General features: G+C 65.1%; 1 non-coding gene and 3 pseudogenes across 1 annotated transcript; all 4 read left to right on the plus strand.

The window, feature by feature from the left end:
• The window catches only part of LOC147466831 (large subunit ribosomal RNA), a 1,352-nt pseudogene extending 692 nt beyond the window's left edge, over window positions 1-660 (plus strand).
• Window positions 661-5,989: 5,329 nt separating this feature from the next.
• LOC122256198 (small subunit ribosomal RNA) lies at window positions 5,990-8,042 on the plus strand. Its single transcript, XR_006223510.1, has one exon. It is a non-coding gene; the product is annotated as a small subunit ribosomal RNA (ribosomal RNA).
• Window positions 8,043-8,546: 504 nt separating this feature from the next.
• Window positions 8,547-8,714, plus strand: LOC147466832 (5.8S ribosomal RNA; annotated as a pseudogene).
• A 670-nt stretch (window positions 8,715-9,384) lies between these two features.
• On the plus strand, window positions 9,385-10,347 carry LOC147466833 (large subunit ribosomal RNA; annotated as a pseudogene; the record flags this gene model as incomplete).

A 10,347-nucleotide genomic window follows, 5' to 3' on the forward strand; every position in this document is an offset into this window, starting at 1 on the left:
TGTTCACCCTTTCAAAGGGAACGTGAGCTGGGTTTAGACCGTCGCGAGACAGGTTAGTTTTACCCTACCGTTAACAACGTAAGGCATGTCGCGACAGCAGCCCCGCCCAGTACGAGAGGAACGGTGGGTCCGGACCAATGGTGCGCCTCTTGGTCGACAGGCCACTTTCGGAGGGCAGCCACGTCCGGCAGGTTTTACCCCTGAAAGCCTCTCAAGGGGGAAACCGCGCTGAGCGTTAAGCGACGTGATCGCGTGCGGCGCAACGGATCGGCGAGTGGTCTAAACGCCCTGTCAGTTTAGACGCCGCGTGCTCCCTTTCCGGAGGGACGCGCGCGGCGGACTGTGCCCATGCAAGAGGAAATCACGCGACTGCCACGGTCGAAGGGGGGAGGTCCTAGTCGGCGGCCAGTGGCCGCGGTGCGCGTTTAGCGGGTCTTCGCGGGCTCGCGCGGCGCGTCCGCGGTCGGTCGTCGCCCCGGAGTTGTAAGGGGGGCCTCCCTTTGGCAACCAGCTTCCTCGATAAAGAGTAAACCAGGTCCGGTGTGCCGTACCGAACCGTCTGCATACGACTGACTTGTCGGCTGGGGTGTCGTAATTTCTAGAGCAGGCTCCTCCTTTCCTGCGATTGAGTGAGACTTGTCCCCTTTAGTCGGAAGGTTTTGTTGTTGTTGTCGTCTTCCCCGCGAGCGGCGGGAGAGCGAGGACGATCGAGAGACAAAAGGAGCTGCGTGCGTGCATGCATGCATGCAGCGTCAACAGTCCCCTCCTCCTCCTCCTCCTCCTCCAGTCCCCGCGCGAGGCGTAAGAACAACAACAACGACGAGATGGAAAAAAGAGAGAAAGTCCGTCCGTGAGAGCAAGGGCGGCTTGATTAATAATGTAAAGTTTGTGATCGAGTGGAGCGCCTGCGCAGCAGCCTCTGTGCCGAGAAGGCCTCCTCCGATTTTTTCTGCCGAGGGCTTAGTAGCCTTGCCCCTTTCCCTCCCCTCCCCTCTTTTCCTGGAAGAAACGAGGAGATTTTTATTGGGACTTGTGCTCTTGTTCTTCTTCTTCTTCTTCTTCCTTCTTCTTCTTGATGGATTACGAGTGAGGGTCAGAAATATCTGTCTTGGCGGCCGGCCGGCCGGCGGTGGGAGGGAGAGAATGAAGAGAAGCCAGTAGATGGCGTGAGGCGGACGCGGAGCTACAGATTATACCCTATCAATATTGTCTTTGTTACGTTATATGATGTATATGTATACACCCATTCCATTCCATTCCATTCCATTCCATTGCTTTACTTTACCTACCTACCTACTTTGACTTTACTTACTTACTTCCTGACTCTACTTCACTTCACTTCACTTCACTTCTCCTGCCTGGAATGGCGGGGGGGGGGGAGCCCTTACTCCGGAAAGGTGGCGGGGGGAGGGGTGTGTGAGGGGGGGGGGGGGGAAACACAAGCCCGTACTCGGGAAGGTGGGCGCAAGCCCGTACTCCGGCTGGCGGGGGGGGGCGGCGAGGGTCCTTGAGTGGCCCTTCATTAGGGTCCAGGTGGGCGGGCCTTGGGCCCGAGCCTTTTGCACGGGTCCGGGGGGTCGGTTTCGACGGTGTTGTTGTGGTCTCGGGCCCTAACCAGCCGTCCGGATATATGTAGGGGGAGGCTCCCTTCCGGCCGCCGCCTGGGCCTTGAGTTTTGCCTCCTCCCGAGCCGCGGGTCCGGCTCGGGCCTCCTGTGGGTCGCGGGCGCCGGCTCGGCCTCGGCCCGAGGGGGCGCGCGGCGGTCGCGGGTGGCGGGCGCCTGCGAGCCGGGGAACGGCGGTGCGCCTGTCGCGGGAGTCTCTTGGGGGGCGCCTCCCTCCTGCAGGGTTTGCCTCCTCCCGAGCCGCGGGTCCGGCTCGGGCCTCCTGTGGGTCGCGGGCGTCCTGGCCTCGGCCCCCGTGGCCGGGCGGTCGCGGGTGGCGGGCGCCTGCGAGCCGGGGAAACGGCGGTGCGCCTGTCGCGGGAGTCTCTTGGGGGGCGCCTCCCTCCTGCAGGGCTTGCCTCCTCCCGAGCCGCGGGTCCGGCTCGGGCCTCCTGTGGCTTGCGGGCGCCGGCTCGGCCTCGGCCCGAAGGGGGCGCGCGACGGTCGCGGGTGGCGGGCGCCTGCGAGCCGGGGAAACGGCGGTGCGCCTGTCGCCGGAGTCTCTTGGGGGGCGCCTCCCTCCTGCAGGGTTTGCCTCCTCCCGAGCCGCGGGTCCGGCTCGGGCCTCCTGTGGCTTGCGGGCGCCGGCTCGGCCTCGGCCCGAAGGGGGCGCGCGGCGGGCGCGGGTGGCGGGCGCCTCCGAGCCGGGGGACGGCGGTTGCGCCTGCCGCCCGGTGCGTTCCCCATTCCAGGTGGCGCGGGCCTTGGGCGCGAGCCCGGGGCGCGGGTCGCGGGAGAGGGCGCCTTGAGCGGAGTGCGGCCGTTCATCCGTGGCCAGGTGGGCGGGCCTTGGGCCCGAGCCTCCCGCGCGGGTGCGGGTCTTGGTTTTGGGCGGGGTTGGTGCGGTCCCGGGCCCTAACCAGCCGTCCGGATATATATAGGGGGAGGCTTCCTCTCCGGCCGCCGCCTGGGTTTGGCGGGCCTTGAGTTTTGCCTCCTCCCGAGCCGCGGGTCCGGCTCGGGCCTCCCCGTGGCTTGGGGGCGCCGGCTCGGCCTCGGCCCGAAGGGGGCGCGCGGCGGTCGCGGGTGGCGGGCGCCTGCGAGCCGAGGAACGGCGGTGCGCCTGTCGCGGGAGTCTCTTGGGGGGCGCCTCCCTCCTGCAGGGTTTGCCTCCTCTCGAGCCGCGGGTCCGGCTCGGGCCTCCTGTGGCTTGCGGGCGTCCTGGCCTCGGCCCCCGTGGCCGGGCGGTCGCGGGTGGCGGGCGCCTGCGAGCCGGGGGGCGGCGGTGCGCCTGTCGCCGCCTGCCGCCTTCCTTGGGGGATTGGTTTGATCCTCCTCCTCCTCCTCTCGAGCCGCCGCTTCGGCAAGGGGCTTTCTGTGGCTTGCGCGGAGGAGCCTGCCGCCTTCCCGAGGGGCGCGCCTCCCTATCTTGGGGGGGATTTGGTTTGTTCCTCCTCCTCCTCCTCCCGAGCCTCCGCTTCGGCTCGGGCCTCCTGTGGCGGGCGCCGGCTCGGCCTCGGCCCGAGGGGGCGCGCGGCGGGCGCGGGTGGCGGTCGCCTCCGAGCCGGGGAACGGCGGTTGCGCCTGCCGCCCGGTGCGTTCCCCATTCCAGGTGGCGCGGGCCTTGGGCGCGAGCCCGGGGCGCGGGTCGCGGGAGAGGGCGCCTTGAGCGGAGTGCGGCCGTTCATTCGTGGCCAGGTGGGCGGGCCATGGGCGCGAGCCTCCCGCGCGGGTGCGGGTCTTGGTTTTGGGCGGGGTTGGTGCGGTCCCGGGCCCTAACCAGCCGTCCGGATATATATAGGGGGAGGCTTCCTCTCCGGCCGCCGCCTGGGTTTGGCGGGCCTTGAGTTTTGCCTCCTCCCGAGCCGCGGGTTCGGCTCGGACCTCCTGTGGCTCGGGGGCGGCCTCGGCCTCGGTCCGTGGCCGGGCGGTCGCGGGTGGCGGGCGCCTCCGAGCCGGGGGCGGCGGTGCGCCCGTCGCCTTCCCCCGGGGGGCGCCTCCTTCCTTGGTGGACTCCTTGGCTGGCGTTCTTCCTCCTCTCGGGCCGCCGGTCCGGCTGTGGCATGGCATGGTGTGGCGGGCGAGAGGCTCCTTCGTTGGTGGATTGGCTCGTGTTTTTTCCTCCCCTCGGGCCGCCGGACGGGCGGAGGTCCGGCCGTGGCGTCCAGAAGAGGGGCGCCTCCCTTCTTGGGGGGACTGGTTTGTTCCTCCTCCTCCTCCTCTCGAGCCTCCGCTTCGGCGGGGGCCTCCTGTGGCGGCGCGGAGGCGCCTGCCGCCTTCTCGAGGGGCGCGCCTCCCTATCTTGGGGGATTGGTTTGTTCCTCCTCCTCTCGAGCCTCCGCTTCGGCTCGGGCCTCCTGTGGCGGGCGCCGGCTCGGCCTCGGGCCGGGGCGCGCGGCGGGCGCGGGTGGCGGGCGCCTCCGAGCCGGGGAACGGCGGTTGCGCCTGCCGCCCGGTGCGTTCCCCATTCCAGGTGGCGCGGGCCTCGGGCGCGAGCCCGGGGCGCGGGTCGCGGGAGAGGGCGCCTTGAGCGGAGTGCGGCCGTTCATTCGTGGCCAGGTGGGCGGGCCATGGGCGCGAGCCTCCCGCGCGGGTGCGGGTCTTGGTTTTGGGCGGGGTTGGTGCGGTCCCGGGCCCTAACCAGCCGTCCGGATATATATAGGGGGAGGCTTCCTCTCCGGCCGCCGCCTGGGTTTGGCGGGCCTTGAGTTTTGCCTCCTCCCGAGCCGCGGGTTCGGCTCGGACCTCCTGTGGCTCGGGGGCGGCCTCGGCCTCGGTCCGTGGCCGGGCGGTCGCGGGTGGCGGGCGCCTCCGAGCCGGGGGCGGCGGTGCGCCCGTCGCCTTCCCCCGGGGGGCGCCTCCTTCCTTGGTGGACTCCTTGGCTGGCGTTCTTCCTCCTCTCGGGCCGCCGGTCCGGCTGTGGCCTGGTGTGGCGGGCGGCGGCTCTGCCTCGGGCCGCCCGAGCGCAGAAGGCGTTGCTCTCTCCGCCCCAGCGGGCCGACCTTTGGGGTTGCCGTGGCGCCTGGGCGCCCCTGCCTTGGCGTCCGCCTTTGGGTCCAGGCGGGCCTCCTCCCCTTTGGAGCCGCCCCGGTGGCGTGGGCGTTGCGGACTTTGCGGTGTTGTTGTGGTCTCGGGCCCTAACCAGCCGTCCGGATAAAGGTAGGGGGGAGCCGTCCGCAGCGTGGGCGGAGTCCTGGCCTCGGTTGTGCCCCGCCGAGCCGGCTCTGTCCTTAGTCCCCCCTGCTCTTCCAGGCCTGCGCCCTCCCCTGAGTGCACAGGACGCAGCGATTTTCGCCGAGCGATTGCGGCCCCTCTCCCCCTCGCTCGGTGCGCCGCGTCTCTTTTGCTCGTCGGCGGGCCGGCCAAACCCTCCCCCTCTCTCTTGCCTCGGGAGCGACTGTGGGCGTAAAAAACCCCGTCTGGCCCACCTTTCACAGCAATAGCCGTGGGCTCGCGCCCTTCTGGTTGGCCCGAGGCCGCCGAGGTAACCAGTCCTCGCGCCGCCGACGGCCGGCCGGGCCCTGCCCTTCATATATGCGGCTGCCCCCCCTTCTCTGTTTCCGTTCGGAATTGTTTCCCGAGTGCCCTTCGCGGCCTCACCCTCGCGCGGTCCGCCCTTGGGTCTGTACTCCCGTCGGCCACGGCCGGTAACGCCGAGTTAGATCCCGGGTGTGCGTAACCTGCGACGAGAGGAAGCTCTTTCGGCAATCACCGTCTTTGATCCGCCCATGTGATTGACATGGTTTTTCCTTTTTGGAACTGGCTCGACGCTCGGGTGCCTTCCCCCCCCTTGCTGTCGGGCTGGGCCCACGCCTTGGGCGCTGCCCCTCCTCCTCCTGATTTTCGTCCCGCCTCTCCTCTGGAGTCTCCTACGCGGGGCCTCTGCCCCTTTTTGGGCTCGGCCACGGTAGGAAGAATGGAGGACGACGACTCGGGCGCTGGCGGACGGGCCAGTGGCTTGGGATGCCAAGCTCTTTTGGAGGGTGCGTGCTCTGGGGTGTGGGCCTTTTACTTGGAGGTTAGCGCCCGGGAGGGGGCATGTCGCGGCCGTGCTCTTTTGTTCTGGCCCGGCGAGTTCCCCCTTTTCCCCTGGTAGCGGCGCCGATAGCCCCTTTTTTGAACGCCCTCGAAAAACTCGCCAGCTCTCTCTCTGCTGCTGCTGCCGCCGCCGCCGCCGCCAGCCTCCCGTAAAAAGGAGGAAGAGGTGGTGGTGGTGGTGGAGGCGGAAGAAGAAGAAGAAGGCGGCGAGCAGTAGAGCTTGTGCCTCCATCGGTAGACGGTCCCCGTCTTCCGTCGCCGGCTCCCCCCCCGCTGTGGCGCGGGCGGCAGCAGTGGCGGCGGCGGCGGCGGGTCGTTGACGACTGGTGTGCTGTTATTGCTATGTGCTACCTGGTTGATCCTGCCAGTAGTCATATGCTTGTCTCAAAGATTAAGCCATGCATGTGTAAGTACAGGCCGACTTAAGGCGAAACCGCGGACGGCTCATTAAATCAGATACAACTCATTGGATCTCTGCTGAACCGCATTACTTGGATAACTGTGGTAATTCTAGAGCTAATACATGCCTTTGGAGTCTCCGACCGCGAGGGAGGAGCGCTTTTATTAGACCAAAACCCCTGGGCGCGCGGCTCGCGAGGGCCGCGCGCCTGACTCTCTTGGTGAAACAGAATAACTTTTGCCGAGCGCACGACCCCTCCCTGACGGGTTGGGTCGGCGCCGCGTCCTGCAGGCGTCTGCCTTATCAGCTCTCGATTGTAGGTTAAACGCCTACAATGGCTATCACGGGTAACGGGGAATCAGGGTTCGATTCCGGAGAGGGAGCCTGAGAGACGGCTACCACATCTAAGGAAGGCAGCAGGCGCGCAAATTACCCACTCCCGGCACGGGGAGGTAGTGACGAAAAATACTGTTGCGAGCCCCGAACGGGGCTTCGCAATTGGAATGAGTACACTTTAAATCCTTGTACGAGGATCAAGTGGAGGGCAAGTCTGGTGCCAGCCGCCGCGGTAATTCCAGCTCCACTAGCGTATATTAAAGTTGTTGCGGTTGAAACGCTCGTAGTTGGAACTCTGCTCCGGACCGGCGGTCCGCCTTAGCGGCGGTCACTGCCGGGTTCCGAGCTGTGTCCCCGCCGGCTTGCAGGGGGTTTGTATGCCCTTAACCGGGTGTCCCCTTGTGGCCGGCACGTTTACTTTGAAAAAATTAGAGTGCTCAGAGCAGGCTGACGATTGCTTACAGCCCGAATGGTCGTGCATGGAATGATGGAAGAGGACCTCGGTTCTATTTTGTCGGTTTTTCGGAACCCGAGGTAATGATTAAGAGAAGCAGACGGGGGCATTCGTACTGCGACGCCAGAGGTGAAATTCTTAGACCGTCGCATGACGACCTAATGCGAAAGCATCTGCCAAGGATGTTTTCATTGATCAAGAACGAAAGTTAGAGGTTCGAAGGCGATCAGATACCGCCCTAGTTCTAACCTTAAACGATGCTGACTAGCGATCCGCCGCAGTTATTCCCATGACCCGGCGGGGAGCTTCCGGGAAACCAAAGTCTTTGAGTTCCGGGGGAAGTATGGTTGCAAAGCTGAAACTTAAAGGAATTGACGGAAGGGCACCACCAGGAGTGGAGCCTGCGGCTCAATTTGACTCAACACGGGGAAACTCACCAGGCCCGGACACCGGAAGGATTGACAGAATGAAGGCTCTTTCTCGATTCGGTGGGTGGTGGTGCATGGCCGTTCTTAGTTGGTGGAGTGATCTGTCTGGTTAATTCCGATAACGAACGAGACTCTAGCCTGCTAAATAGTCGACGGGTCTCGTCCTCGCGCCGCCTTCCAGGGCGGCGACGAGTCCCTAAAGCCGGGCCGGGTGCGGCCCGCGCGCGGGCGGCGGTGGTTGCGCGTGCGGGGTTCTGCCTCGTTGCGCGTGGCTGCTCCTCCGCCGCGGTGTTCGCCCCGGCTTCGGAAACTGGCGTCCGCTTCGCAATCTTCTTCTTAGAGGGATAAGCGGCAGCAAAAAATATACTAGCCGCACGAGAGATTGAGCCATAACAGGTCTGTGATGCCCTTAGATGTTCTGGGCCGCACGCGCGCTACAATGGAGAGTTCAGCGAGCTGTCCCCGCTCCGAGAGGAGCGGGTAACCTCGTGAAAGCTGTCCGTAAAGGGGATTGGGGCTTGCAAATGTTCCCCATGAACGAGGAATTCCCAGTAGGCGCAATTCACCAGATTGCACCGATTTAGTCCCTGCCCTTTGTACACACCGCCCGTCGCTACTACCGATTGAATGGTCTAGTGAGGGCACCGGACTGGCGCCCTTGGAGCCGCTGCTGCCCGTCAGTCAGCGCCCTCGGGTCGACGGAAAGGTGTCCAAGCTGGGTCATTTAGAGGAAGTAAAAGTCGTAACAAGGTTTCCGTAGGTGAACCTGCGGAAGGATCATTACCGACCCGAGATCGCTCGCTAGCTTTTGGCTGGCTTGCTTGCCCAATCGCGGTCCGTCGAGAGGGGGCCGTGAGGACCCCTCCCGGCTTGGAAGGGCGGGCCCTGTCGAAGGAAATAATGCAGCGGTGGACGTACCGTGCATCGGCCCTTCTTCTTCTTCTTCTTTCGAACGCCATTACGGGGGGCTCTCGGGACGGCTCCCGGCTCTCCTCCTCCTTATGATGATAGGCTCTGGTACCCCTCTGTCTCTCTCTCGCTGTAGGAGGGAAAGGAGGCGGGTGGAGCTTAAAAAAAAAAGGGTGGAGGCGCCGAACCCCAAAGTTAATCTCTTTCCCGCCCCGCCTGGGTTACCGGGACTTTTCGTGGCCAGCTGGGATCGACGACGTCCGTGTCGCGGTCTGTGCTTAGCTTTTGTTTTTTCAAACGAGTTGTTTACTTCCCCTCGGCCCCTGGTCGGGTGGGAGGCGAGCGAGTCGCGTGCGAACTCGAAAAAAACCTCTCCAAGACTCTTAACGGGGGATCACTTGGCTCGTGGGTCGAGGAAGACCGCGGCAAAAAGCGTAGTCTGATGGCTATCGCAATTGTCCCGTGATTCCATCGACGTGTCGAACGCACATTGCGGCGGCCCTGTGCCTTCTTCGAAGGACGGCCGCCACCCTCCCTCGAGTGTCGTGACGTTGCCTACCGGGAGACAGTATGGACGGCTGCGGCGGCCCCCCCGCCGCCCGTTCTCCGGTAGGCCGACACAGTGTTTCTGTTGAGAGTGAGGCGAAAGATCGCCGTGCGGGGGCCTCCGTGCCGGACGGCCAGCGGGCGGGGGACTGCATGCATGCGTGCGGCCCCCAGAAGCTGGCCAAGGTGTGGAGGCCTGCTAAGCACCATGGGGCCCGTCGTCCATTAGCGACGGCGGGCTGTTGACCTTGCCGTGGGTGCGAGGCCGGGGGGCTCGTCCCCTTTGCCTTTGCACCGCTAGGCGCCCTGGGGAGTTCGCTGGACTTCCGAAGGAAGGCGCTCGGGAGAGAGGTGTGGGAGGTTGTTCTCCACGTCCCCGCCTCGCTAAAGTCCCTTGCGTTGTCCAGACGTTCCCTTAAGACCCTATTCCTCGATGAGCGATGGTTCGCCGGGCGGCGCGCGATGGTCGCAAGACCTCCCTTTCTCTCGATCCTTCGGGGTCGGGGGAGGCAGGGGGGCGCGGCCCGCCGCCTGCCCGGCGCCGGCGGGCGATCTTCCCCCCGCAGTAGGTCGCCGCGACGCGTTGGGGTTTGGGGCGTCTGAGGCCCGGGTTCTGGCAGGAACCGGCGGCGCGTGCCGCGTGTCGGGAGATGGGGTTTCTCGCCCCTCTGTCCAACATGTATGCGAGTCAATGGGCGCACTAAACCCACGGGCGCAATGAAAGTGATTGGGCCGATCCCTCGGCGAGCGGGCGGCCGCGTGCACCCGGACGGAGTGACTGACTTTCCTCCCCGGGACGGCGCGGAGTCCCGCTTCCGCTCCCGCACGCCGGGGTCCCTTCCTTCGGGCGGGGGCCTTTCGGGGGGCGCAGGCCCGGGACTCGCCATGACGAACGGGCGCCGCCGCCCTCCCCGGGCGGGTTTCCGGCGTCCGGATGTGTCGGCGGGTACCCAGAGCATAAATGTTGGGACCCGAAAGATAGTGAACTATGCTTGGCCAGGATGAAGCCAGGGGAAACCCTGGTGGAGGTCCGAAGCGTTTCTGACGTGCAAATCGATCGCCAGAGCTGAGTATAGGGGCGAAAGACCAATCGAACTATCTAGTAGCTGGTTCCCTCCGAAGTTTCCCTCAGGATAGCTGGCGCTCATGTCGAACGAGTTCCATCCGGTAAAGCGAATGACTAGGGGTGTTGGGGGCGAAATGTCCTCAGCCCATTCTCAAACTTTAAATGGGTGAGGTGCCGGGCTTGCTTCGCTGAAGCCCCGGACGAGAATCGGAGTGCCTAGTGGGCCAATTTGGGTAAGCAGAACTGGCGCTGTGAGATGAACAAAACGTGGAGTTAAGGGGCCTAAATGGATGCTAATTCCGATCCCATGGAAGGGAGTTGCTTGCTATAGACAGCAGGACGGTGGCCATGGAAGTTGGAATCCGCTAAGGAGTGTGTAACAACTCACCTGCCGAAGCAAGTAACCCCGAAAATGGCATGGCGCTCAAGCATCCTCCCGATACTCTACCGCCGGGCGCACTATTGGCTGCGACGAGGAGGTCTCGAGGCCCCGGCGAGTAGGAGGGCGCGGTGGTGCGCTGAGAAGGATACGGGGTGGTCTCGTCTGGAGCCGCCACCGGTGCGGAT

Source organism: Penaeus japonicus, unplaced genomic scaffold (genome assembly GCF_977035675.1).
Source record: "Penaeus japonicus unplaced genomic scaffold, GWHDUDI00000001_assembly GWHDUDI00000041, whole genome shotgun sequence".
NCBI classification, from domain to species: domain Eukaryota; kingdom Metazoa; phylum Arthropoda; class Malacostraca; order Decapoda; family Penaeidae; genus Penaeus; species Penaeus japonicus.